The sequence below is a fragment of the Balaenoptera borealis genome (genome assembly GCF_965194805.1).
Source record: "Balaenoptera borealis genome assembly, chromosome: 12".
Classification (NCBI taxonomy): Eukaryota; Metazoa; Chordata; class Mammalia; order Artiodactyla; family Balaenopteridae; genus Balaenoptera; species Balaenoptera borealis.
The window spans coordinates 4,033,641-4,059,591 of NC_138869.1; positions in this window are offsets into that span (position 1 = coordinate 4,033,641).

Genomic DNA, 25,951 nt, shown 5'->3' on the forward strand with positions numbered 1-25,951 from the left:
TCTCGGGGCTGAGAGGTTTGGTGAGGTTGGGGGAGCAAACGCAGAGCCTTTAAAGTAATACTGCCTGTTACCCATCCCATGGGTCCCAAATCTCCAGGTTCAAGGGCATCTTCCTACCTCGAAAACATGCATGAGAAACCCAGAAGGTGGTACACCGTGTGATCGGGAAAGGTTTCTAAAACGCACCTCATTTCTCATCTCCTTGTGCTCGGGTTCGCCATTCCAGCCGCTTTACTGGCAATCTCCCTCCTTGGAGAATCAGCACCTTTAACCTCCCGTTCCGTACAGCTTGCAATTTGTCCTGAGGATGAACGGGAAGAGGGGGAGCCAATGAGAGACTAGCTCTAGGTGTTGGGACAGGCACAGGTCACTCTATTTTCCCATCAGGAAGAAGAATTAACCACAGGCTCAGCCTGCCGCCCGGAACCAGAATACGGCCTGAGGCAATCCTGCGCTTTTGCGGCCAGCTCCCAAAAAAGCGAGTTGAAAAATGGAGCTCAGGGGCACTGCAATTCACAAACCTGCAGAGTTATAAATGATAACTCTCGTCCACAAATATATTGAGGGAAGGCAACGAAGAGGATTTGAAAGCAAGGCAGAATTGCAGGAAACAGATTTCAGGAGGTCGATTCGAATCGCCTTTAAAGCACATGAAAAGCGGCAAAACGTCGACAATGATGCCCTTGGCCAAAAAGGGCGTATGCGTTTTTTCCTGAATATATTCAGGAAAAAACGCATACGCCCTTTTTGGCCAACCAAGCAACCTGGAAAGGCAAATCAGCGCTACAAAGAAGTCTCGCTTCCCATCGGTCAAAAGGGCCATGCAGAAAAAAGTGTCAAAACCAGAAATGCAGGACAGGCCATGGAGAAATGGGAGCCTTGCTACGCTGATGGGCGGGATGTAAATTGCCAACAGCCACTCTGGAGAAGTGTACGGTGTGTCCTGAAACATCGAAAAAACACAGCTTAGAGCGCATAGGGCACTTCCACTCATGGGCATATAAATTGGGAAAAGTAAAAATCAGCAAGACACAGGCACCACAAAGTTTAGGGCTGCTCTGTTGACAAGAACCTCCACTTCATGACACCTTAAATATCCCAGGAAAGAGAAAAATGGATAAAGAAGTGGTGGTCCTTATGTACAATGGAATATCACTCAGCCATGAAATCAATGTCATAAGGCTAGTAGCAGCATGATGACTGGCTTTAGCTATGACGATTCTAAGTGAAATAAGTCACACAGAAAAAGACACTTATCATAACCTATCACTTATAGAGGGAATGTAAAAACCGCTACACTTGGACTGAATTACAAAACAGAACAGAGTCACACGTTTACGAAACACACTATGGCTGCTTAACGGGAAAGGTGGGGTGGGGTGATGCATAAAACAAGGGTTTCAAATGAGCTCAGATACCGTTCCATAAACCCAATATGTAATAGAAAGACCTACTCCTTGCTAAGTGAACTGGACTCAACAACCCCTATTCACCGCACAAGAATATATCTGACTAGTAAGAATCTTAAAACCTATGTATTGATATCTCTCTGGAAGTGAGTCAAGTGGCTGTAAAGCGGCAGAAACACAGCCGTGAAAAGCGGCTAAACCCCACTATAAAAATAAATTACTTTTAAAAACCCGTGAAACAAAGACAGTGAAAGAGAGAGAAATTCTTACAAAATTCGTTCAGGGGCTGTGATGCAACCTGGATTGACCATATCTAGACCCACAGCTGGATGAGACATAAGGGTGGACACTCTCGGGGCTGAGAGGTTTGGTGAGGTTGGGGGAGCAAACGCAGAGCCTTTAAAGTAATACTGCCTGTTACCCATCCCATGGGTCCCAAATCTCCAGGTTCAAGGGCATCTTCCTACCTCGAAAACATGCATGAGAAACCCAGAAGGTGGTACACCGTGTGATCGGGAAAGGTTTCTAAAACGCACCTCATTTCTCATCTCCTTGTGCTCGGGTTCGCCATTCCAGCCGCTTTACTGGCAATCTCCCTCCTTGGAGAATCAGCACCTTTAACCTCCCGTTCCGTACAGCTTGCAATTTGTCCTGAGGATGAACGGGAAGAGGGGGAGCCAATGAGAGACTAGCTCTAGGTGTTGGGACAGGCACAGGTCACTCTATTTTCCCATCAGGAAGAAGAATTAACCACAGGCTCAGCCTGCCGCCCGGAAGCAAAATAGGGCCTGAGGCAATCCTGCGCTTTTGCGGCCAGCTCCCAAAAAAGCGAGTTGAAAAATGGAGCTCAGGGGCACTGCAATTCACAAACCTGCAGAGTTATAAATGATAACTCTCGTCCACAAATATATTGAGGCAAGGCAACGAAGAGGATCTGAAAGCAAGGCAGAATTGCAGGAAACAGATTTCAGGAGGTCTATTCGAATCGCCTTTAAAGCACATGAAAAGCGGCAAAACGTCGACAATGATGCCCTTGGCCAAAAAGGGCGTATGCGTTTTTTCCTGAATATATTCAGGAAAAAACGCATACGCCCTTTTTGGCCAACCAAGCAACCTGGAAAGGCAAATCAGCGCTACAAAGAAGTCTCGCTTCCCATCGGTCAAAAGGGCCATGCGGAAAAAAGTGTCAAAACCAGAAATGCAGGACAGGCCATGGAGAAATGGGAGCCTTGCTACGCTGATGGGCGGGATGTAAATTGCCAACAGCCACTCTGGAGAAGTGTACGGTGTGTCCTGAAACATCGAAAAAACACAGCTTAGAGCGCATAGGGCACTTCCACTCATGGGCGTATAAATTGGGAAAAGTAAAAATCAGCAAGACACAGGCACCACAAAGTTTAGGGCTGCTCTGTTGACAAGAACCTCCACTTCATAACACCTCAAATATCCCAGGAAAGAGAAAAATGGATAAAGAAGTGGTGGTCCTTATGTACAATGGAATATCACTCAGCCATGAAATCAATGTCATAAGGCTAGTAGCAGCATGATGAGTGGCTTTAGCTACGACGATTCTAAGTGAAATAAGTCACACAGAAAAAGACACTTATCATAAGCTATCACTTATAGAGGGAATGTAAAAACCGCTACACTTGAACTGAATTACAAAACAGAACAGAGTCACACGTTTACAAAACACACTATGGCTGCTTAACGGGAAAGGTGGGGTGGGGTGATGCATAAAACAAGGGTTTCAAATGAGCTCAGATACCGTTCCATAAACCCAATATGTAATAGAAAGACCTACTCCTTGCTCAGTGAACTGGACTCCACACCCCCTATTCACCGCACAAGAATATATCTGACTAGTAAGAATCTTAAAACCTATGTATTGATATCTCTCTGGAAGTGAGTCAAGTGGCTGTAAAGCGGCATAAACACAGCCGTGAAAAGCGGCTAAACCCCATTATAAAAATAAATTACTTTTAAAAACCCGTGAAACAAAGACAGTGAAAGAGAGAGAAATTCTTACAAAATTCGTTCAGGGGCTGTGATGCAACCTGGATTGACCATATCTAGACCCACAGCTGGATGAGACATAAGGGTGGACACTCTCGGGGCTGAGAGGTTTGGTGAGGTTGGGGGAGCAAACGCAGAGCCTTTAAAGTAATACTGCCTGTTACCCATCCCATGGGTCCCAAATCTCCAGGTTCAAGGGCATCTTCCTACCTCGAAAACATGCATGAGAAACCCAGAAGGTGGTACACCGTGTGATCGGGAAAGGTTTCTAAAACGCACCTCATTTCTCATCTCCTTGTGCTCGGGTTCGCCATTCCAGCCGCTTTACTAGCAATCTCCCTCCCTGGAGAATCAGCACCTTTAACCTCCCGTTCCGTACAGCTTGCAATTTGTCCTGAGGATGAACGGGAAGAGGGGGAGCCAATGAGAGACTAGCTCTAGGTGTTGGGACAGGCACAGGTCACTCTATTTTCCCATCAGGAAGAAGAATTAACCACAGGCTCAGCCTGCCGCCCGGAAGCAGAATAGGGCCTGAGGCAATCCTGCGCTTTTGCGGCCAGCTCCCAAAAAACCGAGTTGAAAAATGGAGCTCAGGGGCACTGCAATTCACAAACCTGCAGAGTTATAAATGATAACCCGCGTCCACAAATATATTGAGGGAAGGCAACGAAGAGGATTTGAAAGCAAGGCAGAATTGCAGGAAACAGATTTCAGGAGGTCGATTCGAATCGCCTTTAAAGCACATGAAAAGCGGCAAAACGTCGACAATGATGCCCTTGGCCAAAAAGGGCGTATGCGTTTTTTCCTGAATATATTCAGGAAAAAACGCATACGCCCTTTTTGGCCAACCAAGCAACCTGGAAAGGCAAATCAGCACTACAAAGAAGTCTCGCTTCCCATCGGTCAAAAGGGCCATGCGGAAAAGAGTGTCAAAACCAGAAATGCAGAACAGGCCATGGAGAAATGGGAGCCTTGCTACGCTGATGGACGGGATGTAAATTGCCAACTGCCACTCTGGAGAAGTGTACGGTGTGTCCTGAAACATCGAAAAAACACAGCTTAGAGCGCATAGGGCACTTCCACTCATGGGCGTATAAATTGGGAAAACTAAAAATCACCAAGACACAGGCACCCCAAAGTTTAGGGCTGCTCTGTTGACAAGAACCTCCACTTCATGACACCTCAAATATCCCAGGAAAGAGAAAAATGGGTAAAGAAGCTGTGGTCCTTATGTACAATGGAATATCACTCAGCCATGAAATCAATGTCAAAAGGCTAGTAGCAGCATAATGAGTCGATTTAGGTACGACGATTCTAAGTGAAATAAGTCACACAGAAAAAGACACTTATCATAAGCTATCACTTATAGAGGGAATGTAAAAATCGCTACACATGAACTGAATTACAAAACAGAACAGAGTCACACGTTTAAAAAACACAGTTATATCTGCTAAAGGAGAAAGGTGGGGTGGGGTGATGCATAAATCAGGAGGTTGAAATTTGCACAGATACTGTTCCATAAACAAAATAAGTGATCGACAGGACCTACTGTATAGCTCACAGAACTGGGCTCAGCACACTGTTGTCACTGGAAAAGAATATACAAGACTATTTAGGATCTGTAAAAGAATTTATTGATGTCTCTCTTTAAGTGAGTCAACTGAATAGATGTAGAGCAGCAAGAAACACAGTATTGAAAATTAGCTATACCCCATTATAAAATTAAATACCAAGAACAAAAAAAAAGACAGTGAGAGAGAGAGAAATTCTTACAAAATTTGTTCAGGGGCTGTGATGCAACCTGGACTGACCACATCTAGACACACAGCTGGATGGGACCTAAGGCTCTACACTCTTCAGTCTGAGAGGCTTGGTGAGCATGGGACAGCAAATTCAGCCCTTTTACAGTAATACTGCCTGGCCCCCATTCCATGGTTCCCATATCTCCAGGTGCAGGGGACCCTTCCTACAGCTAAAACATGCATGGCACATCCAGAGTATGGTACACCTTCTGATCGGGAAGAGTTTGGAAAAGTCACCTCATCTCCACGTCTCCTGGTATTCGGGTCCCCCCTCCAACTCCTTTCCTTAGAGTCTCCCCACTTTGGGAAGGCAGCACACTCAACAGCCAGTTTTGCACAGCTTGGAATTTTCCGGGTGAAGAAGGGGAATGGGGGGATGGAATGAGACACAAGCCCTAGATGTTTGGACAGGCATATGCCACTCTAGTTTCCCAATCTGGAAGAAGAATTTCCCTATCCTTCAGGTGCCCCAGTAACCGGAATGGGTCTGTAGAAATCCTGCCCCTTTGTGGCTGCTTCCCTAAACAACAAGGTGAAAACCGGTGCTCAGGGGCACTGCAATTCACAGACATGCAGGGTTGTAATTGACACCTCTAATGGCGTCATTTTTTCAGCCAAGTATTCCTAAAGGACTTGTAAGCAAGGCAGAATTGCAGGAAAGGGATTTCAAGAGGTAGTTTGCTCTCGCCATTAAAGCACATGCAAAGCTGCTGAACATCGCCAATGATGCAGCTGGCCAAAAAGGTCGTATGCGTTATTCCTTAATATATTCAGGAAAAACCCTTACTCGCTTTTTGGCCAACAAAACAGGCAGGCAATGCAAATCAGTACTACAAAGAGGTATCACTTCGCACCAGTCAGAATGGCCAACCTCACAAAGTGTAAAACCTGAAATGCAGGACAGGGCGAGGAGAAAAGGGAACCCTGACAAGCTGATGGTGGGAATGTAAATTGCTAACAGCCACTCTGAAGAAGTGGATGGTGAGTCCTTAAAAATCTAAAATCAGAGCTTCAGAGCATATGGCGCTTCCACTCCTGGGCCTGTATCTTGGAAAAAACATACACTGACAGAACCCAGGCACTCCAACCTTTATGCAGCCCTGTTTACAAGAGCCTCTACTTGGAAGCTACCTAAAAGTCCTTGGAAGGAAAACTGGATAAAGAAATTATGGTGCATATGTACCAGGGAATATTACTCAGCCATGAAATGAATGAAATAAGGCCATTTGCAGCCACTTGGAAGGACCTTTATACATTCATACTTAGTGTTATAAATCAGACAATGATAACTATCATATGATATTACTTATTGGTGGAATCTAAAAATTGATACAAAGGTACTATCCTACAACACAGAAACAGAGTCCCAGACTTAGAACACAAACTTATGGTTACCAAACTGGAAAGGTGTGTTGGAGGCATAAATCATGAGGTTGGAGTTAGTATATACATATTTACAGAGAGAAAACTTGTAATCAACATGGACCTGCTGTAGAGCACTTGGAACTCTTCTCAACACACTTTAGTAACCTCAATGGGAAAATAATTCTAAAAAGAATATATAGTCATCTCTGTATAAATGAATCATGTTGGTGTATATCAAAAACAAACACAACATGGTAAATCAACTATACTCCATTATAAATTTAAAATTAAATTACAGAAAAGAAAAATGATCACTAAATTTGTTTAGTCGCAGTGAACGTGCTAGTGTCACATCCCTGGACACAGACCCAATTTGGTCCCAAGGCTGGACGGTTGTGGGCCTGAGGACCTAGGGAGTATATGCCAGCTAATTCCCCCCCCCTTGAACATGTAATACCTGGTCCCCTCTGCATGGGATCACAATCTCCAGATCGAAGTGTGCCCTCATACTACTAAACCAACCCTCTGACACCCAAAGGATGCTGGACTCTCTGCGCCGGATGACATTTGGAAAATCACCTGCTCTCAACATATCCTGGTGTTTGGGTTCCGACCTCCAGACTTCTTCATTAGGGTCATCCCACTCTGCAAGACAGCACCCTCAACAGGTGATTTTGCAGGGGTTTGTATTTGTTTGGGGGATGAAGGGTAAGGGGGAAGAAGGAATGGGACAGAAGCCCTTACATGTTTGGTCAGGCACATTCCACTCTAATTTAAAACACAGGAAAAGGACTTTCCCTACATCTAAGGTTCTGTCAGTAACCAGACAGGGACAGTAGAAATCCTGCCACCTTCTGTTTCCCATAACAACAACTCTAAAAACTGGACCTTATAGGCACTTCATATTCACAATGCCTGGGGAGCTGTAAATGACAACAGCCCTCAAAAAATGTCTTGGGGTAGGTAATTGGAATAGACTTCAAAACAAGGCAACCTTTCAATAACCCTTTTTCAAGGGGTAAATTTTACTCACACTGTTCAAAAAAAAAAGCACATATGAAGATGCTCACCATTGCTTTATGTTAGACAAATGCAAATCAGATGTACAAAGAACTATCACCTGGAACCACTCAGAATAGCCATCATCACAATGTCTACAAACACGAAATGCTTCAGATGGTGTGAGAAAAAGAGAAACCTACTACTTATTATTATTATTTTTAATCTGCGTTGGGTCTTCATTGCTGCACGTTGCTCTTCTCTAGCTGCAGCAAGCGGGGGCTACTCATCGTTGTAGTATGAAGCCTTCTCTTTGCGGTGGCTTCTCTTGTTGTGGAGCACAGGCCCTAGGTACACAGGCTTCAGTAGTTGTGGCTCGTGGGCTCTAGATCACAGACTCAGTAGTTGTGGTGCACAGGCTTACTTTCTCTGTGGCATGTGAGATCTTCCCGGGCCAGGGCTCGAACCTGTGTCCCCTGAACTGGCAGGCAGATTCTTAACCATTGCGCCACCAATACTGTGCTATCAGTGGCAACGCCAATTGGTAACAGCCACTATGGAGCACAGAATGGAGGTTACCAGAGTAAGGGGAGGCGGGAGGGATAAATTGGAAATTGGGATTGACATATACACACCACTATACATAAAAGAGATAACAAATAAGGGCTTACTGTATAGCACAGGGAACTCTACCCAATACTCTGTAATGACCTGTATGGGAAAGGAATACAAAAAGGATTGGATATATGTATAACTGCTTCACTCTGCTGTGCAGCAGAAAGTAACACAACATTGTAATCAACTATACTCCAAAAAAATTGAAGTGAAATGAAATAAAATAAAATAAAATAGAGCTACCAGATGATCCAGCAAGTTCACTCCTGTGCGCATATCTGGAGGAAAGCATAAATCGAAAAGACACATCTTCCCCAATGTTCACTGCAACACTCTTTACAATAGCGAAGACATGGAAGCAACCAAAATGTCCATCAACATATGAATATAGGTAAAGAATATGTGATACATATATATAATGGAATATGACTCAGCCATAAAATAGAAGAAAATAATGCCAATTGCAGTAACATGGATGGACCTAGAGATGACTGTACTAAGTGAAGTCAGACAGAGTAAGACAAATATTGTATGATATCACTTCTAGGTGGAAGGTAAAAATTGATACAAATGAACTAACTTACAAAACAGAGGCAGGCTCACAGACTTGGAAAACAAACTTATGGTTACCAAAGGGGAAAGGTGGGGGGTAGGGATAAATCAGGAACTTGGGGTAAACATACGAATACTACTATATATAACATAGATAAGCAACAAGGACCTACTGTATAGCACAGGGAACTCTACTTAATATTCTGGGAATACCTTTATCAGAAAAGAATCTGAAAAAGAATGAATATATGCATATGTGTAACTGAATCACTTGCTGTGCAGCTGAAATGAACACAACATTGTAAATCAACTATACTCCAATAAAATTTAAATTACAAAATAAAGAAAATCACCTATATTTCAAAAGAAAAAAAAAGAATTCCCATCTATTTTTATGGCTTGATAGCTTACTTTTTTAGTGCTCAATATTATCCCATTCCCAGAATATATTAATACCATATCATTTCATTCACCTATTGGAGGACACCTTAGTTTCATTCACATTTTGGCAATATTGAATTAGGTGCTATAAATATCCATATGCAGGTTTTCGTCTGGAAGTATGTTTTAAACTACTTTCAGTAAATATCCATGAGAACACTTGCCAGATTGTACAGTAAGGGAATGTTCAATATTATAGCAAGTGTCAATCAGACTACCAAAGTAGCTGTATTATTTTTCATTTCCACCAATAACAAATGACATTTCCTATTGTTCCACATCTCCTACAGAATTTGTTCTTGTCATTGTTCACATTTTAGCCATTCTAAGTGTTACATAGTGGTATGTAATTGTATTTTTAATTTGCTTTTTCATGGCAGCATGTAATCTGGATTATTCTTCTGTATACTTATATGCATAGTGTCTATTTTCTTTGGTGAGGTGTCCATAAAGTATATTGGTCCACATTTTATTTAGGTTGCTTTCATTTTTTTCTACCCAATCTGTATTTGTTTTATTTATTTTCGTGCCTTAGTGCATTAGCAAGGACTTGGAGTAAAATATGGAAGAGGAGTCATGAAAGGGGACATCCTTGCTTTTACCTGAACTGAGTGGAAAAGCTTCATGTTTTTGACCATTAATCATGATGTAAGATAAAAGTTTCCTGTACATCTTTGTTATCAACTTGAGAAAGCTCCAGTCTATTTCTTTAACTGAGAGTTTTTATGAAGAATGGGTGTTAGATTTTTTCAAAGGTCTTCTGAATCTACCGATATGCTAATGATTGTCTTTAGGGTGTTGATATGATGGATATAATTATTTGATTTTAGAATGTTGAACCAGCCTTGCATACCTGGAATTATTCCCTCTCATTCATGATATAAAATTCTCTCAAAATATTGTTGGATTCGATTTGGTAATATTTTGTTGAGGATTTTTGCATTGATGTTCCTGAGAGATATTGGTCAGTTTTCTTTACTATTCATATGTTCCTCTAAGTTTGGATGTTGTGGATTTAGTGACAGACATTCATTTGGGGGATTCTCAGTCATTTTTTTAAAATATTTTCTGTTCTTTGTTATCTTTATTCTCCTCCTGCTATACCCGTTATGTATAGGTCACAGCATTTTTCATTGTTCCACAATTATTGATTACTCTGTTCTGTTGATTTCTTTCCTGCCCATTTTCTCTTTTCTTTTGAGATTTAAAGGTTTCTCTTGATATGTCTTCAAGCTCACAGATATTTCTCCTCAGCCATCTCTTTGACTACGAAAACAAAATACGAGAGACTTGGTATTTTATAAACAACAGAATATTTTTGTTTTCTCATAATTGCTGAGGCTGAAAAGTTCAAGAACAAGTTACCAGGGGCTTCCCTGGTGGTGCAGTGGTCAAGAATCTGCCTACCAATAAAGGGGACAAGGGTTCGAGCCCTGGTCTGGGAAGATCCCACATGCCATGGAACAACTAAGCCTGTGCACCACAAATACTGAACCTGTGCTCTAGAGCCCACAGGCCACAACTACTGAGCCCGTGAGCCACAACTACTGAAACCCGCATGCCTAGAGCCCGTGCTCTGCAACAAGAGAAGTCACCCAATGAGAAGCCCGCGCACCGCAACAAAGACCCAACACAGCCAAAAAATTAATTAATTATCTAATTAATTTTAAAAAAAAAGAGAACAAGTTGCCATCTGACTTAGTGTCTGGAGAGGGACCAATTTCTGGTTCATAATGTGGGTCTTCTCGCTCGGCAATGAAATCATGGAACGGGCATAAGATCTTCTGTGTGCTACATTTATTAGGTCACTAATCCCATGTTTGAGGTCTCTGGCATCATGACCTAATCACCTCCCAAAAGCCCCACCTCCTAATACCATCAATATGGGAGCTGGGTTTCAAAATTTTTAAATTAGAGGTACAAAATATTTACACCATAACAGGGACAACAGAGTTAACTGATTTTTCTTTCATGTTAAAGGTTTGCACATTTACATTTATTATATAATCCCAAAACCCTTGTTTTTTTTTTTAAGATTCTTTTTCCATATACGCCAGTACAGACCATTGAGTAGAGTTCCCTGTGCTATAAAGCAGGTCTTTATCAATACTTACCTATTTTATATATAGTAGTGTGTATATGTCAGTCACAATCTCCCAATTTATCCCTTCCCCACTTATCCCCTGGTAACCATAAGTTTGTTTTCTATATCCATGACTATTTCTGTTGTGTAAATAAGTTCATTTGTACCTTTTATTTCTTTTTTAGATTCCTCATACAAGAAATATCATATGATATCTGTCTTTCTGTGTCTGACTTTGTTCACTCAGTATAACAATCTCTAGGTCCATCCATGTTGCTACAAAACCCTTAATTGTTAAGGATAACTCTCAATTTTTTCCAGTATCATCAGCAATTCTTTCTGGCAGACACAAGATAACACTTTTTAAACAAGGATATCGAGACCAAGGCTCCTGACCTGCAAACAAACAAAACATCATTCATATAGTGAAAACTTTGCACATCAAAGGATGAAAGCACTTGGTCTAAATGCCTTTGCACCCACTGCTGACAGAGGGCAGAGGAGTTTGACTCACTAATCTTCCTTACGTGCACTTCTTCCTAATGGGGTATTCCATCTAAAACTTATACGAAGCGGGAATCCATCATGGAACACACCAACCTCTACTACAGATTCTGAAGCAGCAAAAAAAAAAATGATGAATCCATCCAAAGGGTTCTGTCCACATTGTTACAACAGTTTCCCTCGCACTGTGAACCCTTTTCAAACCCTATCACTTGAACCTATTTTTATTTTTTTCAAAAAAAATAATGTTAATCTGTAGTCAGACACTCCAGTAATATTACACTATCCCTTGTGCAAGTATGTAGGGATTTGAGGAGCTATGGGAGGCTATCATGAGAGGTTGCCTAGAGTAATTAGGACATTTCATTTAATGTTGGCTCTTCTCCCTAAGATGTCTGCTGTCCTCTTCTTTTTGTAGCTACTAGCATTGAGAAAGTGACCAAGATAAGGCCCTTCTCTTTTACTCCCCATGAATGCAGCTGTGATTAACCCCACAGAACTTGGTGCTTCCAGAAGCCCCTGAACCTACTGACCCTCCATGCATGGCATGACATAGATAAGGATGGTGACGTGTATCCTTGTATAGAGCATGCTATAAAATTTTCGACTCTTCCCTTCCTCATAATTCCAAAGAATAGATTTCTTTGGATTTCTGCTTAATGCTGCTGGAGTTGGTACATAAGTTGAGGGAGGTATCAGGGCACACCAAAAGAGAGGGTAACTGCACAGAAAATACAAGCAGGTACATTTCTGTGTAGTTTCAAGCAGCTTATTTGCTATATCAACCATGGTGACATGTTGACCCTTCCTCTTTCTACTAGTAGTACAACAAACATAAAGGATATTTAGGCTGCTTGTTTTATCCCCACCTCTCACAATTGATCTGCATTAACATATAGGACAATGAAGGGCCCTTTCTACCATCTTAACCAATATTTGTGAACTAGAAAATGTCCAGATTTTTCTGGGGATTATTTTCATATTCCCCAATCAGGTCTATGAAGGAATCTTACCTATTGTGTTTAATGAAGTCATATCTCTGACGGCATTCCATCATCAACAAAACTGGCAAGAAATTTGAAGGGTCTTCGATTTTACCATATTTGAAATACCAATATTTTAGCCTGACACGTTTTTGGATTTTAGAAAAATATATTTTAAATGAGACAAAAAATCATTTTTATGACACAAAAAGACAGCAATAGTTTTATATTTTTATCTGTTCCACTTGCACACAAGTGTCTCATGGGGTTATGTAAAGCTCTCCTGTTGGGTGCTGTGCATGGTGCAAGTATGGATTAAAGCTTAGGAATCTTACGCTTCAGTCACCTGAAACATTTAAATTAGGATGCAAGCAATCCTGTCCAACATTTGAACAGAGCAAGACACTCTCTTTATTTTATTTGTCAGGTAATTAATCTGTCTTTTCCCCAAGGAGAGAAACAACTGGCATCTTCCATCAATGTGTTGTACAAAAATCTTTGAACAGAGAGTGCAAGCAGAGGCTGATACAAGATGTGAAGAAAAAAAAATGAGAGACCCTGTGGCATTTTCTCCTAACTTATTGCAATCTCCCATTTAAAATGTGGGAATAATCAATCTTCTGAGGAAAAAGGCCCAAGGAAGGTTTTTGCTTCTGTGGAATAATGGGATTGCTAAAGATTTCAGGAGGCAAGACGAATTAGTGAGAATGACCATGAGAAATCAGAGAAAAGTCAGATCCATGGATGAAGTGATGTTTACCACTGTGAATCAATGAGAAGTAGGAGCAAATGAGAAGAAAGCTGAATACAACATTTTCTGAATAAATGTAACCTTTCAGCTGTCATAGAAAAATTAATACTCACTATGATACAACATATTTAGTTTAGAAAGTTAACTTAATTTTAAAGCTTAATAATTAGATTTATTAAAGAAACGAAAACATATTTGTGGTTTAGAATAAATAATGTGTTCTGCTACAGATAAGAAGACTACATAAATAAATAGAAATAAGACTAAAATAAATAAATAAAGAGGAAAGTAACAAATTAGATGTTATTAACATTAAAAACTGACACTCATCTAAAGAAAGAGAAGGAGAGACAGAAAGAGAGAAGAACTCATATCAAGCATATATTAAAAACTCTTAAATAAGAAGTCTTCAGATGTCAAAAAAAAGGAAGTCTTCAATAAGAAGATAATGGAATAGCAAAATGGGGAAAATATACCAAAAGATATTTCAAAAAAGAGAGTACAGAATGTTAAGTAAACATATCAAAAGATGCTTGGCTTCTTAGTAGTCAATTAAATGCAAAAACGTGATACCTGGAATTATCACTCACCAACCAGAAAGTTCAAATGAAAGTGACAAGTATTATCAAGTTTGACAATAATGTGTATAATCCTTGCATCTCATTCACTGCTGCTGAGGATGAAAAATCATACAAATGTTTTGAAAATATTTAGAAATATCTAAAAAGATAAACACATAAAAGCTATGACTCAAAAGTTTTACTACTACATGTATACTGAACAATAATTTATACACACACCACCAAAGCTCAAGTTCTAGAATTTATATACCAGTGCTGTTCTCAATAGACACAAACTGAAAATCACTCATATTGTAATACACATTGGAATAAATTAATTAATAGTTAAATATTTACACTATGGAATCCTATGCAATAGTGGCAATGCATGATCACAACAGGCAACAATATAGGCATATTCACAAACAACATAAAATAAAAAAACCCAATCCAAAAGTGATTTTACTGTGCCATAACATTTATATAAAATACAAAATACAGGTAAAGTGATCTTTTTGTTAGATACCAGAACAATATTAAACCTTAAGGGGAGTCACTAGAATGGGACCCGGGGGGGGGGGGGCCTCTGAGTATCTGGCAATTTTCTGTGTCTTTATCTAGAAGCTATGTATAGAGTGTATTCAGATGCTGAATTTTCTGAAATTTGTCATTTCCTTACAAACCATGCATGTTTTTAGTTGTTTTTTATACATAACAAAAAGTAAAAAAGATAGACTAGGGAAGGTAATTATATTAGCACTTTAATATCCATGCTTTTCAAGGTAGAAGTGAAAGGTATTAAATACTTAACATTGTGATAACTTCTTAAAAGTAAGGTGAAAATTTGAGATTAATAAATAAGACATACTTCTTCATATATAATCCTCAAAGAGGAGGAGTAGAAAGGAGTATTATTTTTTTTCTTTAATACAGAATCGTTAAGATAGAAAATAATGAAAACAGACTAAGTTTAAAAAAGAGCACACTGGATTTCCCTGGTGGCACAGTGGGTAAGAATTTGCCTGCCAATGCAGGGAAAAGGGGTTCAATCCCTGGTCTGGGAAGATCCCACATGCCGCAGAGCAACTAAGCCCGGCCCGTGTGCCACAACTACTGAGCCTGTGCTCTAGAGCCTGCAAGCAACAACTATTGAGCCTGCATGACACAACTACTGAAGCCCATGCACCTAGAGCCCATACTCCACAAGAAGAGAAACCACTGCAAGGAGAAACCCGTGCACCACAACGATGAGTAACCCCTGCTTGACACAACTAGAGAAACCCTGTGCAGCAATGAAGACCCAACGCAACCAAAAATAAATAAAATTAAATCTTTTGACTTCTGAGATGACTCACTCACGTGGCTGTAGGTAAGAGGCCTCAGTTCCTTGTCACATGGATCTCTCCTTAGGGCTGCTTGAGTGTCCTCATGACATGGCAGCTGGCTTACCCAAGGATGAGTGATCTAGCAGAAACCAAAGCAGAAGTTGCAATGTCTTTCATAACTTTGGAAACTGCACTTTGTCATTTCTGCAATTTCTTATTAGTTAAACAGTTAACCCTTTTCAAGTGCGAGGAGCCACACATGTACATGAAGACTGGGGGATAATTAGGGGATAATTAGGGCCATCTTGGAGGCTGGCTACCAAAGTGGCTGACTAGCTGAAGTCTGAATTTTGTTTTCTTCACTTCTGGAGAGAAAATGGTCAGTGAATCTCATTGGTGGTCTTTGAGATGTACCAAAGCTACCTCTTGCTCTCACCTCCAGCCGTGTGGCTGACAGGGTCTTGGTGCTCCAGCCGGGAGTCAAGCCTGTGCCTCTGAGGTGGGAGATCCGAGTTCAGGACATTGGTCTACCAGAGACCTCCGGCACCTTGTAATATCAAACGGTGAAAGCTCTCCCAGAGATATCTGTCTCAACGCTAAGACCCAGCTACACTCAGAGACCAGCAAGATCCAGTGCTGGACATCCCATGCCAAACAACTAGCAAGACAGGAATGCAGGCCCACCCATTAGCAGAGAGGCTGCCTAAAATCATAATAAGGTCACAGACACCCCAAAACACACCACCGGATGCAGAGCTGTCCACCAGAAAGACAAGATCCAGACACACCCACCAGAACACAGGCACCAGTCCCCTCCACCAGAAAGCCTACACAACCCACTGAACCAACCTTAGCCACTGGGGGCAGACATCAAAAACAATGGGAACTACGAATCTGCAGCCTGCGAAAAGGAGACCCCAAACACAGTCCCCAAAGCCAAATGAGAAGACACAGAAACACAAAGCAGATGAAGGAGCAAGGTAAAAACCCACCAGACCAAACAAATTAGAGGAAATAGGCAGTCTACCTGAAAAAGAATTCAGAGTAATGATAGTAAAGATGATCCCAAATCTTGGAACTGGAATGGCGAATAGACAATAAACGTTTAACAAGGACCTAGAAGAACTAAACAGCTAACAAACAATGATGAACAACACAATAAATGGAATTAAAAATTCTCTAGAAGGAAACAATAGCATAATAACTGAGGCAGAAGAATGGATAAATGACCTGGAAGATAAAATAGTGGAAATAACTACTGCAGAGCAGAATAAAGAAAAAAGAATGAAAAGAATTGAGGACAATCTGAGACACCTCTGGGACAACATTAAATGCACCAACGTTCGAATATAGGGGTCCCAGAAGTAGAAGAGAAAAAGAAAGAGACTGAGAAAATATTTGAAGAGATTATAGTTGAAAACTTCGCTAATATGGGAAAGGAAATCGTTAATCAAGTCCAGGAAGTGCAGAGAGTCCCATACAAGATAAACCCAAGGAGAAACATGCCAAAACATATATTAATCAAACTATCAAAAATTGAATACAAAGAAAAAATATTAAAAGCAGCAAGGGAAAAACAACAAATAACATACAAGGGAATCCCCATAACGTTAACAGCTGATCTTTCAGCAGAAACTCTGCTAGCCAGAAGGGACTGGCAGGACATATTTAAAGTGATGAAAGGGGAAAAGCTACAACCAAGATCACTCGAACCACCAAGGAGCTCTTTCAGATTCGACAGAGAAATTAAAATCTTTACAGACAAGCAAAAGCTAAGAGAATTCAGCACCACCAAACCCACTTTACAACAAAGGCTAAAGGAACTTCTCTGGGCAGGAAACACAAGAGAAGGAAAAGACCTACAATAACAAACCCAAAACAATTAAGAAAATGGTAAAAAGAACATACATATCAATAATTACCTTAAATGTAAATGGATTAAATGCTCCAACCAAAAGACATAGACTGGCTGAATGGGTCCAAAAACACGACCGGTATATATGCGGTCTACAAGAGACCCACTTCAGACCTAGGGACACATACAGATGGAAAGTGAGGGGATGGAATAAGATATTCCATGCAAATGGAAATCAAAAGAAAGCTAGAGTAGCAATTCTCATATCACACAAAAAAGACTTTAAAATAAAGACTATTACAGGAGACAAAGAAGGACACTATATAATGATCAAGGGATCAATCCAAGAAGAAGATATAACAATTGTACATATTTATGCACCCAACATAGGAGCACCTCAATACATAAGGCAAATGCTAACAGCCATAAAAGGGGAAATTGACAGTAACACAATCATAGTAGGGGACTTTAGCACCCCTCTTTCACCAATGAACAGATCATCCAAAATGAAAATAAATAAGGAAACACAAGCTTTAAATGATACATTACATAAGATGGACTTAATTGATATTTATAGGACATTCCATCCAAAAACAACAGAATACACTTTTTCTCAAGTGCTCGTGGAACATTCTCCAGGATAGATCATATCTTGGGTCACAAATCAAGCTTTGGTAAATTTAAGAAAATTGAAATCATATCAAGTATCTTTTCCAACCACAATGCTATCAGACTAGATACCAATTACAGGAAAAAATCTGTAAAAAAATACAAACACATGGACGCTAAACAATACACTACTTAATAAGCAAGACATCACTGAAGAAATCAAAGAGGAAATTTAAAAAGTACCTAGAAACAAATGACAATGAAAACATGAAGACCCAAAACCTATGGGATGCAGCAAAAGCAGTTCTAAGAGGCAAGTTTATAGCAACACAATCCTACCTCAAGAAACAAGAAACATCTCAAATAAACAAGTTAACCTTACACCTAAAGCAATTAGAGAAAGAAAGAAAAAAAAAACCCTAAAGTCAGCAGAGGAAAGAAATCATAAAGATCAGATCAGAAATAAATGAAAAAGAAATGAAGGAAACACAGCAAAGATCAAAAAAACTAAAAGCTGGTTCTTTGAAAAGATAAACAAAATTGATAAACCATTAGCCAGACTCATCAAGAAAAAAAAGGAGAAGACTTAAATCAATAGAATTACAAATGAAAAAGGAGAAGTAACAACTGACACTGCAGAAATACAAAGGATCATGAGAGATTACTGCAAGCAACTATATGCCAATAAAATGGACAACCTGGAAGAAATGGACAAATTCTTAGAAAAGCACAACCTTCCAAGACTGAACCAGGAAGAAATAGAAACTATAAACAAACCAATCCCAAGCACTGAAATTGAGACTGTGATTAAAAATCTTCCAACAAACAAAAGCCCAGGACCAGATGGCTTCACAGGTAAATTCTATCAAACATTTAGAGAAGAGTTAACACCTATCCTTCTCAAACTCTTCCAAAATATAGCAGAGGGAGGACCTCTCCCCAACTTATTCTATGAGACCACCATCTCCCTGACACCAAAACCAGACAAAGATGTCACAAAGAAAGAAAACTACAGGACAATATCACTGATGAACATAGCTGCAAAAATCCACTGCACAATACTAGCAAACAGAATCCAACAGCACCTTAAAAGGATCATACACCATGATCAAGTGGGGTTTATCCCAGAGATGCAAGGATTCTTCAATACATGCAAATCAATGTGATACACCATATTAAAAAACTGAAGGATAAAAACCATATGGTCATCTCAGTAGATGCAGAAAATGCTTTCAACAATATTAAACACCCATTTATGATAAAAACCCTCCAGAAAGTTGGCATAGAGGGAACTTTCCTCAACATAATAAAGGCCATATATGACAAACCTACAGCCAACATTGTTCTCAATGGTGAAAAAGTGAAACTATTTCCACCAAGATCAGGAACAAGACAAGGTTGCCCACTCTCACCACTATTATTCCACACACTTTTGGAATTTTTAGCTACAGCAATCAGAGAAGAAAAAGAAATAAAAGGAATCCAAATCGGAAAAGAAGAAGTTAAGCTCTCACTGTTTGCAGATGACATGATACTATACATAGAGAATCCTAAAGATGCTACCAGAAACCTACTAGAGTTAATCAATGAATCTGGTAAGGTTGCAGGATACAAAATTAATGTACAGATATCTCTTTCATTCCTATACACTAAAGATGAAAAGTCTGAAAGAGAAATTAAGGAAACACTCCCATTTACCACTGCAACAAAAAGAATAAAATACCTAGGAATAAACCTACCTAAGGAGGCAAAAGATGTTTACTCAACAAACTATAAGACACTGATGAAAGAAATCAAAGATAACACAAACAGATAGAGAGATATACCATGTTCTTGGATTGGAAGAATAAACATTGTGAAAATGACTCTACTACCCAAAGCAATCTACAGATTCAATGCAATCCCTATCAAACTACCAATGGAATGTTTCAGAGAACTAGAACAAAAAAATTTCACTATCTGTATGGAAACACAAAAGACCCCGAACAGCCAAAGCAATCTTGAGAAGAAAAACAGAGCTGGAGGAATCAGGCTCCCTGACTTCAGACAATACTACAAAGCTACAGTAGTCAAGACAGTATGGTACTGGCACAAAAACAGAAATATAGATCAGTGGAACAGGAGAGAAAGCCCAGACATAAACCCATACACATTTGGTCACCATATTTTTGACAAAGGAGGCAAGAATATACAATGGAGAAATCACAGCCTCTTCAATAAGTGGTGCTGGGAAAACTGGACAGCTACAGGTAGAAGAATGAAATTAAAAGAATCCCTAACACCATACACAAAAATAAACTCAAAATGGATTAAAGACCTAAATGTAAGGCCAGACACTATAAAACTCTTAGAGGAAAACATAGGCAGAACACTCCATGACATCAATCACAGCAAGATCCTTTTTGACCCACCTCCTAGAGAAATGGAAATTTTAAAAAAACATAAACAAATGAGACCTAAGGAGACTTAAAAGCTCTTGCACAGCAAAGGAAAACGTAAACAAAATGAAAAGACAACCCTCAGAATGGGAGAAAATATTTGCCAACGAAGCAACTGACAAAGGATTAATCTCCAAACAGATCAATATCAAAAAAAAAAAACCAATCCATAAATGCGCAGAAGACCTAAACAGACATTTCTCCAAAGAAGATATACAGATTGCCAACAAACACATGAAAGAATGCTCAACATCACTGATCATTAGAGAAATGCAAATCAAAATTACTATAAGGTATCACCACACACAGGTAAGAATGGCCATCATCAAAAAAATCTACAAAGAATAAATGCTGCAGAGGTGTGGAGAAAAGGGAACCCTTTTGCACCGTTGGTGGGAGTGTAAATTGATACAGCCACTATCGAGAACAGTACGGAGGTTCCTTAAAAAACTAAAAATAGAACTACCATATGAGACAGCAATCCCACTACTGGGCATATACCTGGAGAAAACTATAATTCAAAAGGAGTCATGTTCCACAATGTTCATTGCAGCTCTATTTGCAATAGCCAGGACATGGAAGCAACCTAAGTGTCCATCAACTGATGAATGGATAAAGAAGATATTGCACATCTTCAATATAAAATGGAATATTACTCAGCCATAAAAGAAATGAAATTGAGTTATTTGTAGTGAGGTGGATGGACCTAGAGTCTGTCATACAGAGTGAAGTAAGTGAGAAAGAGAAAAACAAATACTGTTTTAAATCCACATATATATGGAATCTAAAAAAAAAAGAAAAAAATGGTTGGGAAGAACCTAGGGACAGGACAGGAATAAAGACACAGACATAGAGAATGGACTTGAGGACATGGGGAGGGGGAAGGGTAAGCTGGGACAAAGTGAGAGAGTGGCATGGACGTATATACTACCAAATGTGAAATAGATAGCTAGTAGGAAACAGCTGCATAGCACAGGGAGATCAGCTCAGTTCTTTGTGACCACTTAGAGGGGTGGGATAGGGAAGGTGGGAGGGAGACGCAAGAGGGAGGAGATATGGGGATATATGGATATGTATAGCTGATTCACTTTGTTATAAAGCAGAAACTAACACACCATTGTAAAGCAATTATAGTCCAATAAAGATGTTAAAAATAAATAAAATAAATAAATAACTTATGCCCCCCCCAAATTAAATCTCATTTAAAAATAAATAAATAAAAAAGAGCACTCAATGACATGGTAACTCTAAACCTAAGTATTTTCAGTACTATAGTAAATGTAAATGGATTAATATCTCCTATTAAAGTGTAATTTTTTATATTATGTGCAACTAAACTTTTTTCACAATATACAGGTAAAATAAAAGAATTACATTAGAAAGGAGAAAATATTCCATGTATTTAAAAACAATAAAACAATAAGCATATAATATGCATCTTAGATAAAGTAGTCTTTAAGTTCAGAACAATTTGTCATTATTGTAATTAGTATTATTATCCCAATTTCTTAAAAATATTTCAATACTTTTTCTATTTGAAAAAATATTTCAATATTTTTTTCTTCGCTCTTTTGTGATCTAATACATGGTTAGTATTTAGGTGCTAACATAACCTAAAAATATATGTTGCTTTTTTACAGCCGAACAAAACTGAATCAAGAAGAAATAGATAATTTGAACATACTGATCACTAAAAGCAAAATAGAGGGCTTCCCTGGTGGTGCAGTGGTTGAGAATCTGCCTGCCAATGCAGGGGACACAGGTTCGAGCCCTGGTCTGGGAAGATCCCACATGCCGCGGAGCAACTGCACCCGTGAGCCACAACTAATGAGCCTGCGCGTCTGGAGCCCATGCTCCGCAACAAGACAGGCCACGATAGTGAGAGGCCCATGCACTGCGATGAAGAGTGGTCCCCACTCGCCGCAACTAGAGAAAGCCCTCGCACAGAAACGAAGACTCAACACAGCCAAAAATAAATAAATAAATTTTTTTAAAAAATAGAATCTGTAATTTTAAAAAACTCCCTACCAACAAAAGTCCAGGATCAGATGGTTTCACAGGCAAATTCTACCAAATATACAAAGCAGAACTTACACTGATTCTTCTCAAACTCTTCGAAAAGATTGAAGAGTAAGGAATACTTCCAAAGACATTCTATGAGGCCACCATCACCCTGATATCAAAAACAGATGCGGGGGGACCTCCCTGGTGACACAGTGGTTAAGCATCCGTCTGCCAATGCAGGCGACATAGGTTTGAGCCCTGGTCCAGGAAGATCCCACATGCTGCGGAGCAACTAAGCCTGTGTGCCACAACTACTGAGCCTGTGCTCTACAGCCCATGAGCCACAACTACTGAGCCTGATAGCCACAACTGCTGAAGCCCACGCACCTAGAGCCCATGATCTGCAACAAAAGAAGCCACTGCAATGAACAGCCTGCACACCACAATGAAGAGTAGCCCCCGTTCACCGCAATTAGAGAGAGCCCGAGCACATCAACGAACGCCCAATGCATCCAAAAATAAAGAAAGAAAGAAATTTACTTTAAAAAAAACAAAATAAAACAGATGGGGACTTTTCTGGTGGTCCAGCAGTTAAGATTTCGCCTTCCAGTGCAGGGGGTGCAGGTTTGATCCCTGGTGGTGGAGCTAAGATCCCACATGCCTCACAAACAACAAACCAAAACATAAAACAGAAGCAATATTGGAACAAATTCAATAAAGACTTTAAAAAAAAAAACACAGAGAAAGACACTACCAAAAAAGAAAACTGCAGGCCAATATCTTTCATAAATATTGATGCAAAAATTCTCAACTGAATATTAGAAAACCGAATCTGACAACACATAAGAGGATCATACCCCATGACCAAATCTGATTCACCCCAGTGTCACAAAGTTGTTTCAACATATGCAAATCAATCAACATGATACACCCCATCAACAAAGGAAAAACACAAAACAAATGATCATCTCAATAGATGCCGAAAAAGCATTTGAAAAACTTCAACATCCATTCATGATAAAAACACTTACCAAAGTGGGTATAGAGGAAACATATCTCAACATAATAAAAGCTATTTATGACAAACCCACAGCCAATATAATACTCAATGTTCATAAGCTGAAAGCCTTCCTGCTAAAATCTGGAACAAGACAAGGATGCCCACTCTCACCTCTTCTCTTCAACATAATATTGGAAGTCCTAGCCACAACAATCAGACAAGAAAAAGAAATAAAATCTAACCAAATTGGAAGGGAAGAGGTAAAGTTGTCATTATATGCAGATGACATGCTAATATATATAAAGGAAACCCTAAAAATTCCACACAAACACTACTAGAACTGATAAACAAGTTCAGCAAAGTAGCAGGATACAAGATTAACATACAAAAATTGGTTGTATTTCTTGGGTTTTCTTTTTTTTTTTTAATTTATTTTGGCTGCATTGGGTCTTCATTGCTGTGCAAGGGCTTTCTCTATTTGTGGCCAGTGGGAGCTAGTCTTCGTTGTGGTGCACAGGCTTCTCACTGCAGTGGCTTCTCTTGTTGCGGAGCACGGGCTCTAGGTACGTGGGCTTAAGTAGTTGTGGCACATGGGCTCAGTAGTTGTGGCTCACGGGCTCTAGAGTGCAGGCTAAGTAGTTGTGGCACACAGGTTTAGTTGCTCCACGGCATGTGAGATCTTCCTGCACCAGGGCTCAAACCCGTGTCCCCTGTATTGGCAGGCGGATTCTCAACCACGGAGCCACCAGGGAAGTCCCTGGTTGCATTTCTTTACACTAACAATGAAATATCAGAAAGGAAATGTAAACAAGCAATCCTTTTTTAAATGGCATCAAAAAAATAAAATGCTTAGGAATAAACCTCACCAAGGAGGTGAAAGATTTATATGCTGAGAACTACAAAACATTAGTAAAGGAAACGGAAGATGATTCAAAGGAATGGAAAGACATCCCACGCTCTTGGATGGGAAGAATTAATACTGTTAAAATGGCTATACTACCCAAAGCAATCTACAGATTTAATGTGATCCCTATCAAATTACCCATGACATTTTCCCCAGAACTAGAACAAATAATCCTAAAATGTATCTGGAACCATAAAAAGTCAGAAATGTCAACACAATCCCCAGGAAAAAGAACAAAGCAGGAGGCATAACCCTCCTAAACTTCAGACAATACTACAAAGTTACAGTAATCAAAGCCGCATGGTATTGGCACAGAAAGAGACACATGGATCAATGGACTAGAATAGAGAGCTAAGAAATAAACCCACGCACCTATGGTCAATTAACCTTCGAAAAAGGAGGCAAGAATATACAATGGGGAAAAGATAGTCTCTTCAGCAAGTGGTGTTTTGAAAGTTGGAGAGCCATATGCAAATCAGTGAAGTCAGAACATACCCTCACACCATACACAAAAATAAACTCAAAACGGCTTATATGCTTAAATATAAGATAGGACACCTTATAACTCCTAGAAGAGAACATAAGCAAAACATTCTCTGACATAAGTCATACCGAAGTTTGCCTAGGTAGTTCTCCTTAGGCAGTACAAATACAGTAAGTCACCTACATACGAACATTCAAGTTGCAAACTTTCAAAGATGCAAACGTCCATTCGCATGTCCAGTCATGTAAGTTAGTTCACGTGTCTGGCATACATTTTCACGTGTGTGCTTCCTCTATATGTGGTTGTGCTTTTGTGTACTTTACAGTACTGTATAGAGTACAGTAGTACAGTACCTTTATTTCAAGCCCAAGATGTCTGGAAGCAAGCGTAAAAGCAGAGGTGATGTAGCTGGTACTGTTAAGAAGCGCCAAGCGATAATGATGGAAACAAAAGTGAAAGTAATTGAGAGAGTGGAGCAAGGCAAAAAGATGTTAGACATCGCTCATTCTTATAACATGAATCATTCAATCATTGGCACGAATCTAAAGAACACGGACAAGATCATGGAACATGTGAAGTCTGCTGTGCCAACGATGTTGACAAAATATCCAAGAAGCATGGAAAAGTGATGGAGGAGATGGAGAAACTTCTCAGTGTGCGGATGCAGGATCAACATCAGCACTGAGTCCTGCTCAACTTAACGCTGATTCAAGAGAAAGCTAAAAGCCTTTACGAAGACTTGAAGAAGAAACACGGCAAAGAATCAGAGGGCACATCTTTTAATGCCAGCCATGGCTGGTTTCATCGTTTCAAGGCTAGAGCCAACCTTCACAATGTAAAAGTAAGTGGAGAGGCAGCAAGTGCAGATAGGGTAGCTGTCCAGGAACTTCCAGAAACACTTTGAGAAATTATTGACGATGGTGTGTATTTACCCAACCAGGTTTTTAATGTGGATGAGACACAACTGTACTGGAAGAGGATGCCAGACCGAAGTTACATCAGTAAGGAGGAAAAGTTGATGCCGGGCTGTAAAGCAGCAAAGGATAGGCTAACTGTTGTTTGGTGGCAATGCTTCCGGTGAATTGAAGCTGGAACCTCTCTTAGTTTATCATTCACAGAACCCAAGAACCCTTAAAAACATAGCCAAGGGCTCTCTTCCTGTTGTGTGGAAGCATAACCCCAAATGCTGGATTACACAGGCCACATTCCAGGACTGGTTTTGCCACCACTTTATCTCAGATGTAGAGAAATA